Here is a 13,969-nt window from a genome sequence, read left to right on the forward strand (position 1 = left end):
CCCTGGGGCTTTGCTTTCTCGCACATGATGCAAAGTAATGATGGCAACCTCGAGGAAAAAGCAGGAAGAGCCAGACCATCTCCATTTCAAACTCCTCCTTCATTTCTCACCACGTGGGGGAATTTCCTCTCCTTTCCCAGAGCTGTCCGGCCCAACTCCATTCTGTGTGCTGAGGCTCTCAGTTAAAAGTTTGTCCTGAGTCTTTGGATCACAGAATCAGGTTTCCCACCTGGACTACCTGGGGAAACTGACTTTCTGGGGCTTAGCAGTTTGGTCGATTTTCAGTCACTTACGGAATGGAGTAGTTTTGGCAGTCCTGCCGGAGGTAGGCTGCCAATTCTAGGACGTGTGTTCATGAGGGGGACTGGAAAATTCTGAGGCCCTAGTTAAGTTGAGCCAAAAATACTCCACCCTTGTTTGCTATTGTTAAAAATCGTTCATTGGTCTACCTTTCTACCTCTGTGAAACTGCTCTGTGATTGTTTTTAATTTTTTTAATGACACAGGACATTACTGTCCCTTAAAATCACCATTCTGAATATTTGCTCTCATCTAAGATGATTGTTAAAATCTCAAGGCTGGACCTTGAGGGCTCCAGAGCCAACTGTTTACCAGGCATCACATCTGTTTCCAAGATTTCTCCATCTGTGTGTCCTGATGTCATCTCAAATGTGATCATTCTGGAGCAGAGAGCATCTTTCCCAGCTGCACCCCTTGCCCTTTGAGGCACGGTTTAACTTCTAAGTGTTCCCCGTGGCATATACCACAGTTTCCTGCACACAGCAAGCATTAAATAAGTGTCTGATCTGATTTGAATTCTCATACCTCTCTATCATCCATAATCCTATGAGCCTCTCTTAGACCAGTGTTTGTGAACTCTTAGGATTTTATACTTGAGCTCTTCTCCTCCCAAAAGCCTCTCTGTGACTGTGAATTTCTGAAGAGATGGCAGAGTGACAAGGTAGGGATGTCCTCTAAGTGAAACCAGCTCCAAAACTGATGGCCAGCGGAGGAGGGGAAACATCTGACTTGTAGATAAACAGCACCACAACCTGGCAGAGTTGTCTTCTAAAACAGAAAAGGCATTCAAAGCAAACAGCTTTAAATGCTCAAGTCCAAAATAAAAAAAATAATACTAATTGCAACATCAAAGTAGAGAAACAGGAAAACAAAGGAAACCACAGAAAAACCACTTATTGATTCAGTCCATAAATTTTTACTGAGCACTTACTAAGTGCCAGGCCCTGAGAAGCAGCATAGAAGAAAGGCAAACTCCTGCCTCATCGAGCTCACCTTCTGACAGCCCCAGGGCTTACCTTTAAATGCCTGACATGCACATTTAAATTCTCAAGGTGTTCACTATCTCAGTATCTCAGCTGGTTGCAGCAAGTCTCTGGAGATCCATGTTAGATACCAGGGTCCAGAAAGGCCTCTGTGAACAGTTTATAGTTAAGGTGAGACTGAAAGGATAAGCCAGAAAGAGAGCGTTCCAGGCATGGGATAAACCAACTTCCATAGTGTCACCAGGATTATCCTTCTAAAAAGCTGGCCTGTTTTGGTAGGGAGAAAAGGAGAGACTTCCTGATAAGGTAATTATTAAGTACCTACTATTTCCTAGGCACTATTCTAGATTCTGAGGCTACCATAGTACATAAAACAGACAAGAATTACTGTTCCAATGAAGCTTATGTTCCAGTGAAGGAAGAAAATAATGATTTATCAAAACAAATTCCAGATCATAAATGTGGTGAATGAAATAAATAAGATGCAATAAAGTAAATAAAATGAAACAGAGAGAAAGTAGTGGTTTGGGGGGGAGTGGTGGGGGGAGTGGGAAGGGATGATGTGTTTCATCTTAAGTGAACAGGGAAGACCTGAATGACCAAGAGGAGCCATACAAAATTTGGGAAGAAAAACATTCCAGGAAAAGAAAATAGCAAGTGCAAAGGCCCTGGGGAGGAAAAGAGGCTGGTATGTTCCAGGACCACAAAGGAGGCTAGGGTGGCTATAGCACAGCAGTGGAGAGTAGTAAAAAGGGAAGTCTGAAAAGGTGGGGTGAGAGCCCATGCAGCTGAGTAGATTAAGATACGGAATTGCCCTGTGATTCTTGGAGCAAAGAGAAACCATTGAAAGAGTATAAACAAAAATTTGGGGACAACTGGTTTTCCATATGAAGAATAACATAAAATTGGACTCTCAATTTATACCATAAATGAAAATAAATTTCATATGAATTAGAGAGGCAATCATAAAGAACAAACATAATAAAACAATAACCTATAACAATACAAACGTGCAATTTCTCAGACTCAATTCTATATGTATTTAGTTGTATTAGCTCATTGGATCTCCAAAACAACTGCAGTGACTTAAATACCCTTAAATACTTTTATCTGTACGAATGACCAAGCTGAAGCACAGAATTGTTGACTAAATTACCCAGCTTTTAATGGCAAAGATAAGATTTGAACTCAGTTTCACTGCAGGCCTGAGTTCTTAATCACAATTGTTCTATGGGAGATCTTTTATTATCGTTTAGAACCAAAGGATTTCTTAAGCAGCTGACCCTTGAACAATGCGGGGAGTTAGGGGTGATGACTCCCACACAGTCGAAAATCTGAGTATGTATATATTTATAGTCGGCCCTCTCCATCTGCGATTCCATGTCCTCAGATTCAACCAATTGTGGACCACATAGTACTGTAGTACCTATTTATTGAAAAAAATCTGCACGTAAGTGGACCCACGCAGTTCAAACCCGTGTTGTTCAAGGGTCAACTGTCCAGAAAAAGCACAAATAATAATACCTTTTAAAGGACACTGATATGTTTGACTCTATAACTTTACAAAATTTCTTTGTAAAGGTTTAAATATATGCATCGGTGTAAGACGCAACATATGTAAGGACAGCATATGTTGTTTGCTGTTTTGTTCGCTGCCATATTCTCATTCCCCCACAAGTAGTGTGCACACAGTGGGAGCTCAGTAAACATGCATTGCAAGGATGGATGACGGATGGGTGGAGGCTTGTGTGGGCCATTGTCCGGGCTCTATGCTAGGTGCTGGCAATACAAATGTGAATCAGACAGACTTCTCCATATCCCCTTGAGCTCTCAACCTTGTGAGTGACGTAGGTAACATTTGCAGATACAATGGCAAGGAGCCGAGAGGCTTCAGTCTGAGGTACTTGGAGTTTGTACTAGAGGACGCTGAGACCAGTTTGGACAAGATGAGGGCTTGACCAGAGCAGAAGGAATAGGGAAAACAAAGATGCTAACTCTAGACATAAATAGGTAGTAAAACAGAAGGGATCTGGTGATTGATAGGTCTAGGGGATTGGGGGCATACAAGAAAACTCTTGGGTTTTTGGATAGATGATGGTAATATTAATGCACTAAATACAGAAGGAGAGGATTTGAAGGGGGATAAATAATGATTTCAGTTTGAGCTTTGAATACCCACATCTCCATTTCCACAACTAGTAGTGTAATATTTACCTATTTGTTTTAATATTTACCTATTGGTAAATATTTTGGTTTCAAATTATTGGTTTCATAATTAATCAATAATATTGCTCTGATGGGCTTCCCTGGTGGCGCAGTGTTTGAGAGTCCGCCTGCCAATGCAGTGGACACGGGTTCGTGTCCCGGTCCGGGAAGATCCCACATGCCGTGGAGCGGCTGGGCCCGTGAGCCATGGCCGCTGAGCCTGCACGTCCGGAGCCTGTGCTCCGCAATGGGAGAGGCCGCAGCAGTGAGAGGCCCGGGTACGGCAAAAAAATAATAATACTGCTTTGAGCTTCTTGGTGACATATATTATGTAATATCATACCATGGGGAGGGGGGGGAGATGTAAACTCTCCAATCATAATAAATTGGAAAATTATGGAGTTTCCATTGAAACATAATTAACCAGACATGATCCAAATCCGTGGGTCCTTCCGCGTGCGGGCTTCAAGAAGAGATTTGCCAGGGCTTCCCTGGTGGCGCAGTGGTTGAGAGTACGCCTGCCGATGTAGGGGACACGGTTTCGTGCCCCGGTCCGGGAAGATCCCACATGCCGCGGAGCGGCTGGGCCCGTGAGCCACGGCCGCTGAGCCTGCGCGTCCGGAGCCTGTGCTCCGCAACGGGAGAGGCCACAACAGTGAGAGGCCCGCGTACCGCAAAAAAAAAAAAAAAAAAAAAGAGATTTGCCGAAAACTCATAGTTCTCTTCCATCAACTTAGTTTACATTAACCCCAGCCCCAATGAATAAGTGTTATGTTACAATCACTGCCAGTGCTGGATGAAAGAATCTCCAGTCGCCTGAATGAAGACTACGGTAGTAAGTGGGTAGAGGCTCAAGAGAGCCGAGAGCTGGCCAGCGGTTAGCAGCAAAATAGAACTCACAGGGAATTGAAATCTCTCTACTGATCAGTAAGACCCAAGTAACAATTATTAAATTGAGGTAAAAATAATTTTCTCACAAACATATTCCCTAGTCTCTTACTCATTACTCATTAATGACTGGGGAGCTCTTGAAAACTAAATGTTTTTAGTTCAGAGATTCTTGTTGTCAATTATGATTACTGTTAGCGTTTTTTTCTACGTAGTCTTCGATCCTGCGGTGCTTCTCGCTTCATTTTTTTCCATAACTAGTTGGATCCGGTGACCTTCAATTACCCCTCTTGACTTTCACTTGCTTATCATCTACATCTTGTAATATGGGGAAGGGTAAAACTAACAGATTGACTGTTCCTCGGGAAAATGTTAAATATTCATATCCCTTGGCACGAGTGGTTCCCCACTGAGTCTTGAAAAAAGCAGCCGTGTGCACGTGGGGCTCTGCCTTGACTGACCTGAAGTAAATGCCCTTTCTCCCTGCCTTGAAGATGACTCGCACACCCAAGGCTCTGTGGCCAGTCTGCACGATGTCAGCTACGGTCATGGTCATGCGCTTTTGAAATGTAACAAAACCGGCACTGGTATATAGTGGGAAGTCCCAGGTTGTCCCGGGGTTTCCGAGGAGTGTCGGGGCTTTGGGGACACCCCACTCCTTGTTAGGCCATCCCTCTCTCTTTCTCCTTCACCCCAGCAGCTGTTCTCCTTCCTGTTCTTCCATGACGCAGACCCCACTTTTTTTTTTTTAACATCTTTATTGGAGTATAATTGCTTTACAATGGTGTGTTAGTTTCTGCTTTATAACAAAGTGAATCAGTTATACATATACATATGTTCCCATATCTCTTCCCTCTTGCGTCTCCCTCCCTCCCACCCTCCCTATCCCACCCCTCCAGGCGGTCACAAAGCACCGAGCCCGATATCTCTGTGCCATGCGGCTGCTTCCCACTAGCTATCTACCTTACGTTTGTTAGTGTATATATGTCCATGCCTCTCTCTCGCCCTGTCACAGACCCCACTTTTTAAATTTCCCTCGAAATCACTCACACAAAGCGCTTCTGAAGGTGACAGATGTCGCTGCAGGTGAAAGTTAGAACTGCATCTTAAGCGTCTCAGCCACGCCGCAGGTGTTCCCCGCCCGCGTTCTTCCTCCCAACACTCTGGCCTCCCAATCTCCTCATTTGAACATGCTGTGCGATTGCGTTCTCCGCTCCCAGTGGAGTCCGAGGCCTTCCGTTACACGTTCCAAGGCTAATTAATGGGCTCCCAGATACAAAAGATCATCTACTCTGGGGCTCCCTCTTTGCAGCAAAGATAGGCAGTAGTTTAACATTTGGCTTCTTCTTTTCCACAGAACAGCCTGTGCTGAGCTGCATAACTGGGTCAACAAAGTAGCCACATCAAAGTAAGGCATTTAACCAACCCACTGAAACTGGATCTTTGTTTGCTTAAAAAAAAAAAAAAAGAACCCAGACTGCACCATGTGGCCCCGGTAATAAATATCATTTAAGTCCTGTTATGTCCAGGGACGTCTCTATGCACCTCTGCACACGGGTCCTTCACTCCCCACTCCTACTTCCCACCTCCACACACAGGGCCAACTGATCGCTGGCCAATTGATTCCATTCAATCTTTCATTCCTCAAATAATTACTGAGTGTTTAATGTGCCAGGCGCCATATTTCCCTCTAAAAGCAGTGGGACTACAGTTGAAGAGAGTGGGGATTAGTGTCCGATTCCAAGTCAGCTTTTGAGAAATTAAATGCCATCCTGTGTGTCTGGGACATGATGATGAGGTAAGATTTCCACCACAATCAGCTTAGTCTAGAGTCTGGGTTACCTTGTCCCACCCTCCAAACCCGCCAGGCTTCACAGACAGAATATTAGAGCTAAAAGGAATCTCGAGCTCACCTAATTCATCTGCCTCCTTTTACCACGTAGGCCCAGAGGTGTAGTAAGGCAAAGTGATTTTCCTCTGAAGTTCCCCTTCGTAAGTCATACACAGCTCTTGGAAGGCACTGCAAGAAAGGGTCATGGGAGAGGCAGTGAGGGGAAGGGGGCATCTGCAGCCTGGCTTTGTGTCAAAGACCGGAATTCAAATCCCAATAATGCCACTTGTTTACCATTTAACCTTTGTCAGGGTAACTGGCCCCTCTGTCTACCTCACCCTGCTCATCTCTAAAAATGGGACAACACTCACCTCAAGGAATTACATCAAATAATATTTATGAAAGTGCCTGACATTTTCCTCCCAACACATTTAGGCCTTTTTTTTCCTCCCTTCAGAGACCCTGTCCCTTTACACTGGAAAAAAGAAAAGGTGCCCATTTATCACCATCAAGACTCTTTTTTCTTTTTAAATTTATTTATTTGGCTGTGTTGGGTCTCCGTTGCTGCGCATGGGCTTTCTCTAGTTGCGGCGAGCGGGGGCTACTCTTCGTTGTGGTGCACGGGTTTCTCATTGCAGTGGCTTCTCTTGTTGCAGAGCACAGGCTCTAGGTGTGCGGGCTTCAGTAGCTGTGGCACACGGGCTCAGTAGTTGTGACTTGTGGGCTCAGTAGTTATGGCGCATGGGCTTAGTTGCTCCACGACATGTGGAATCTTCCCAGACCAGGGCTCGAACCCATGTCCTCTGCCTTGGCAGGCGGATTCTTAACCACTGCGCCACCAGGGAAGTTCCATCAAGACTCTTTTAATGGCCTTCTTCCCTTCCCCCACCCAGGTCCTACACAAGCACTCACATAGACACACGTACACACACACACACACACACACACACACACACACACACACACACACACACTGACTCCCTCGCCATGGGCACGGGCCATCAGCCTGCTCCGAAGCACTCACAGTGGTGGCAGCCGCCCACCCCATAAGGGGCTCTCTGTTAACCTCAAGGTCTGGCTTAGGTTTCCAGCCACCACCTGCCAGGTCATACCCTCCCTGTCGGCGCCCGCAGGCCCAAGAGTGGGTGCGACTCCAGACAGCACACCGGAGACGCTTCCTGTCTGGCTTTAATTAATTTCTTTGTTTCCCTTGAAAAGACATCTTTAGTTGTCTAATCCACACTGTGTTTTGGCTGCGGTACAAGCCTCTAATTCAGCTGCAGAAAGCGGTTCGCTTCTAACTTAGCGTTGGAGAGGTGAGAAGCAGCCCCCTTCTCCTGGAATCGGAGGCAGGAGCAGAGTGGTGGGCGGTGCTGGTACTTCTGAACCTACCAGGCAGGGTGTGGAGGGATTAGAGTTTCTCCATTTCTGGGTACTCAACTCATTTAGAAATATTTAGAAAACAAACTGACAGAGTGCAATAATAAGATACTCCCTCGTCAGTCCAGAATCGCCCATCTGATATACTGTGTGTGCGTTTTAGATCAAACAACGCAGGTAATAACAGGAAAGAACATGTCGGGGTCTTCCGGAAGACGGATCTAAGGGCCACCAGGGGGATCTTATCAACAGCTGTAGAAATTCAAGAAAGGGCTTGAGCCCTCTCAATGCTAAATACAGAAAGACCAGCTCCACAGATATGGCCATCACCTGGCAAGCATTCGGTTGATATTTGTTAAACGAATAAAGGAATAAATGAATGGAAATGAGATAGCCACCCTTCACCATTTTCATTCCTGTCATGTGTATTCTCGTGATCACACCTTATGAAAGACTCTTCTCAAAAACCTGAGTTAGATTCCTAGTCTCTATAACTCAAACCACGATTTCCTAACTGAATAGCAACTTGTGCTTAATTCCTTCCCAAACTCGCTAGTAGCCCTCTACCTTGACGGTGGCTTTCCGCAGGGCTCAGACACTATGGAGGTGGGGTGTCTATTTCCCTTTTCTTACCCAAATCTACTTCTCTTACTTTACCTCTACTTGCTGCTTCAGGCCACTCCAGAGTCTGGGGAGAGGGAAAGCACAGGAAAGGAGGGTGAAAAGAAAAGAAGGAAAACACTTTTAACCTAGCTGCTTAGTCTCTCTGCCACGGCAGGTGTCCACATTCTGGCTCTTTTTTTTTTTAACATCTTTATTGGAGTATAATTGCTTTACAATGGTGTGTTAGTTTCTGCCTTATAACAAAGTGAATCAGTTATACATATACATATGTATATGTATATGCATATACATATACATATGTATATTCCTTCTTGCGTCTCCCTCTCTCCCACCCTCCCTATCCCACCCCTCTAGGTGGTCACAAAGCACCGAGCTGATCTCCCTGTGCTATGCAGCTGCTTCCCACTAGCTATCTATTTTACATTTGGTAGTGTATATATGTCCATGCCACTCTCTCACTTTGTCCCAGCTTACCCTTCCCCCTCCCCATATCCTCAAGTCCATTCTCTAGTAGGTCTGTGTCTTTATTCCCATCTTACCCCTAGGTTCTTCATGACTTTTTTTTTTTTTTTCTTAGATTCCATCAGTGGGACCTTCAGAGATGGCCAAAGGGGACAGATACACAGCACCAGAGTCAGCCTCTCGTTCCTGGCATCAGTTCCTGCCCCCATTGCTAGCCCCCAGCCTCACACAAGGTTGAGTGAGGGCCCCATTGGGCAGGTCTCCAGGGCCGGGTTCTTTCTAATTGGTGCTCTTGGGTGCCTGTGGGCACACCCTCATCCCTGTCCCACCCAGCAGTGCAAGTGCAGCCGCTGCCTCTCTCCTCACCTGCTCTCCAGATAGCTCCTCCAGCCTCCCAGCTTCTGGTTGTCAAGGTCAAGATCAGACCTGGTCTTTGGGGGGTCAGTTCCTCCCAGGGCCTCTCACTTCATCCACCACCCCACCACCACCCCCAGTGGCTGGGCCGAGATGGGTGTCTGAGGATCTGCCCCTCAGCCAGCCTTCGACTCCAGCAGGAGAGGCCAGCCCACCCTTGCCATAGACCTTGCCGATCACTACTCTCAACTCCCCTCACCAAGCTTGGGGAGGGGTTAATAGTCCCTGCAGCGCACACAACAATGGCAAGAGAAGGGCCAAAGCACTTTATCCTCCTGAGGGTGCAGCTACTGCTGCTTTCCACTGCAAAATCCCTGGCTTTGTGTATTTCTGCAACATTCTAATGATGCAGAAAGAGGAAAACCTGGTTGTTCTGTCTGCTTCTCTGCAACCAGCATGGGGACCGCCACAGAACTGGAGTCAACTAGCCTGGCCTACCAGCTCCTCTCCTGCTGGCCGACATGCTGGTTCCAGCCTCTCAGTTAGACGCACAAAGGGGGACCCCTTAAAAGTTTGACCTTTTTCTTTCCCAAGTGGCTGGATTTCATCTGGATTCCTCACTTTGAACCGATATCCAATATGTGAAATTTAACAGTGGTGACTATCCATCTCTATCTCTAGTACTCTTAACAGCAAACAGACACTTCTAGAGAAAAAACAGGCAATTTAACTCTGCATTGAGTGCGGACTACATGCACACAAGGATGATACTGAACCCGATAGGCATCACGGGTGTGTGGTCAAACGTCACTGCTACAAATGCACCCATCTCCCAGCACAATGGTCCCTGAGGGCTATTCTCCTCGCCTGTTCTGTCTGTCCACACAGCCTTAGCGGGGGAGCCATCAGAAGCTGCAACACAGACACAAATTAGAAATTGGCTTAAGAATTTCATCTGGGTTGGGTTTGCATGCTATATCAGGATGGCCATCTCAAAAAAAATCAAAGTGACCCTTAAAATCTTATTTTCTCACTCACCCTGGCAACTGGAAACCTATTTACACCAGTCTAAATTGATGTGGCATACCTCCCATAAGTTAATAAACTAAAAGGCAGACAAGAGGAAGTCAAAGGAGCCAGAGACAAAAACCCAGATTAGAAGACACTGGTCATTTTTTGGCTACCTAGCAACCAACAATCCTTCAGCTCCACTCCCACCACATACCACACTTGTTTGAATCTGGTCTTCTTCGTAGGAGATTTCTCATCGTGAATAGTGTGGCTAGATGGGAAGCCAAGCGGAAGAGCCAGATTCTTCCTCTACAGCTACGGGAATGGGTACATGACCAATGAGACCAATCAGGGAGTTGAATCTCCAGCTGGTAACCCAAAGATGGAGGGAACAGTTTGAGGTCAGATACTCTGGAGAAACAAGGGCACACAATGTCCCAGGCATTTCTATAGCATCCCCTTGTGTGCCTTCTCAGCGCTGAGGCCCCCATGCTCCCTTGCCTCCTGACGGTCCTTCAGCCCAGATTTCAGCCCCTCAGCCAATCTCTGTGTCCTCAATATCCTCCCAAGGCAGAGTCTGCTCCCCTTGGTTGCCACCAAGAGTCCTGACAGACACAGTAGGAATCCACTCCTCACTTCATTCTTCCTACCGGCAAGGTCAAAAAGAACTGAAACTGGGCTTCCCTGGTGGCGCAGTGGTTGAGAGTCCGCCTCCCGATGCAGGGGACACGGGCTCGTGCCCCGGTCCGGGAAGATCCCACATGCCGCAGAGCAGCTGGGCCTGTGAGCCATGGCCGCTCAGCCTGCGCTCCGCAACGTGAGAGGCCACAACAGTGAGAGGCCCACGTACCGCAAAAAAAAAAAAAAAAAAGAACTGAAACTAAAACCTGCTAAGTATCTTTTGAAAATACTCAGAGAATTTCAGTCTCCCAGCTCTCGGGATGCACAGTGGCTCATTTTCCCTATATTGAAGCATTTGCTCCAGTTGTTTGTAGTTTGTTGAGTTGATGGTACTTAGCCCAGCAGCTTTGCTGTTATACTCGCAGAGGTCTTTTCAGTCATGTGTTCATTTATTTTTAAGCCACAATCTAAATAAGGTAGAAACAGCCTCCATCTCCTTTTCACAGAATCAGAGAGGTTAGGACAGAGAAAACTTTAGAGATGGTCTAATCCAACATCCCTGTTTTACAAACTAAGCAGAACTTTCTTCTTGGGAAAAGTAAGGAGATTCTCTATGAAGACTTAGCCTTTGTCCCAAAGTTATTCATGCCTTAAACCAGGATTAAAAAACAATTTCCTTTTCTTCACACTATGGGGTGTGTCTCAAGCTTAATTAGATTCATTTTTTCTAAGAATCCTAGGGTTACATTACCTAGAGTGCGTGTATACAGGCACTTATCATTTTTCACTTAATTACTGAACTGGTCTCTTAACTGGGCTTTTTGTGTGTGTGTGTGTGGTACGCGGGCCTCTCACTGTTGTGGCCTCTCCCGTTGCGGAGCACAGGCTCCGGACGCGCAGGCTCAGCGGCCATGGCTCACGGGCCCAGCCTCTCCGCGGCATGTGGGATCTTCCCGGACCGGGGCACGAACCTGCATCCCCTGCATCGGGAGGCGGACTCTCAACCACTGCGCCACCAGGGAAGCCCTTAACTGGGCTTTTTACTTATAGCCTCAGTATCCCCACCTCACCCCACCCCCAGCCCAATCTTCACACGACCATGAAAGCTGTTCCTCTGAATGCAAATCTGATCACATTGCTCCTCTGTGATTGTCCTTCTGTAGCTCCCCATCTGTAGCAGGCAGAGTGATGCGCGCCCCCCAAAACGTCCATGTCCTAATGATTACCCAGAACCTGTGAATATGTAAACCTTACATGTCATGAGGGAATTAAGATTGCAGAGGAAATTAAACCTGCTAATCAGCCAACCCTGAGATGGGGAGATTATCCTGCACTATTCACATGGACCCAATCTAATCACGAGGGTCCTTAAAAGTAGTAGTGGGAGGCAGAAGGCGCAGAGCGATTTGGAGATGCTATGCTGCCTGCTTTGAGGATGGAGAAGAGACCACAAGCCAGAGAATGCAGGCGGCCTCTAGAAGCTGGAAAAGGTGACGAAATGGATTCTCCTTTAGAGCCTCCAGAAGGGAATGCAGCACTGTGGGCACCTTGACTTTGGACCAGTGAGACCATTTCAGACTTTGACCTCCAGAATATGCGATGACAAATTTGGGTGTAGGTAGTGTGTTGTAGCAGCCAACAGCAAACCTTTAGACCATCACATACAAGGCATTCAATGATGAAACTTGGCTTACAGTTCCAGCCTCCACTGCCCCCCTCCTTCCTTCCCCCACCACCAGAGCCACGCTGGGGTAGTTCCCCCCTTTTCTCACCTAGCTAATGCCTCCCTGAAGGAGTTCAGGACATGCCACCCCAAGATATGCCACTACGGCATATTGATTATTTGAGTTAAAGACATTTGAAAAACAGCAAATGCAAGGAAGGCACTCCGACCTTCCTTTTTCTTCCTAAAAATAGGAGATAAAATTCCCATGTAATGGTGTCCTCACTACCAGGAGAAAGAAACATTCTCACCGTCAGAGACAAGGAGGGGAGGAAAGGGCTAGAAAAATCTGATAAACAGACCTTGTTAAAATAACTCTTATCTTCCTTTAGTTCCCTCATATGTTTCAGTTACTTGTATACTATGACAAAATGGCTATTCTTTGTTCAACTTGCCATATGAACACTTAGGTCTAGTCATTTCTTTGGGTCATTTTTCTTGTGGCTCCATGTAAATGAAATGTATGTGCATTTCCTCTGTTAATCTGTCTTATGTCAGTCCCAGTTGGAGCTCCTAGGAGGGTGGAGGAAAACTTTTACGTGCCTTCCATGCTCATCCTACCCAAGGCCGACACCACCTGTAGGAAGGTCTCCCTGATTCCCTAAGATAGGTTCAGTAATTCCACAGTAGCCTACACTTACCTCAGATTGGGACATTTATCAGCCTGTATGATATGTGGTTATTTTCTCCTCCCCCTAGTGACACTGTGAAATCAGTACAAATGGTTGTTGAAGAAATGGTTTAACATATAAACTCCATGAAAATAAATAGTTTGTTTGTTATTGGCTCCAAATCCCCAGCACCTAAAACAATGCCTGTCATATAGCGGACTCTCAATAATTTTTTTAAATTAATGAGTGAATAAATGAATGAATGATCAAATTATCTGGGCATAGTCTCGGATGTGGAGTTAAAATGACCAGAGAGAACAGAGAGGTCCCCTATGCAGGCTCTCAGAGCAGCTCTTCTCCAAGGAGGTGGAGAAGAGACCAGAAAATGTGAGGTTCTGGGATTGTGAAATTGCCTTGATTCTTACTCTGACAAAACCTCTCCGTAATCGCAAATGGGCTCATTTCCCAACACAGCTATGGAGACAGGAGGTGAGATAGGAAGATGCAGCCTTTGTGGCTACACGTGAATTCCAGATGTTCGCTGGAGCTGCCTGGCCCATGAGTTATGGATAACATCAGTTTGACCTCTTTTTCCATTCTCTGCAGAGGTCCAAACATCAACAACAAAAACAAAAATTCTCCGTAGTTTTTAATATAATAAGCTTCATTTAAGCATTTGTGGTATGAGGGGTGCTTGCAGGGTTTGTGGGGAAAAGGTAGAATAGAGGTGTGGAATTTCTGCCAGTGGATTCTGGTAGAAGGGGAGAAGTTGTCTGGTTGGGACCCACATCCCTAGTGGGGGACTCAGAAGAAGCGGGAGATGTCACAGGCTCTGGAACATCCCTGAGGGAGCAAGGAATTCAAGCCACTTATTAGGCATCCCAGCCCTGGGGTCCCACGTCGGGAAGATGAGCCCCCTTAGCTGGCCTGAAAACTGGTGGGGCTACTGAAGGGCTGTAAGAAACCTAGACCCACTC

Source organism: Delphinapterus leucas, chromosome 17, assembly GCF_059928025.1.
Source record: "Delphinapterus leucas isolate spDelLeu-1000000601 "Yukka" chromosome 17, BTC_Dleu_Yukka2, whole genome shotgun sequence".
NCBI classification, from domain to species: domain Eukaryota; kingdom Metazoa; phylum Chordata; class Mammalia; order Artiodactyla; family Monodontidae; genus Delphinapterus; species Delphinapterus leucas.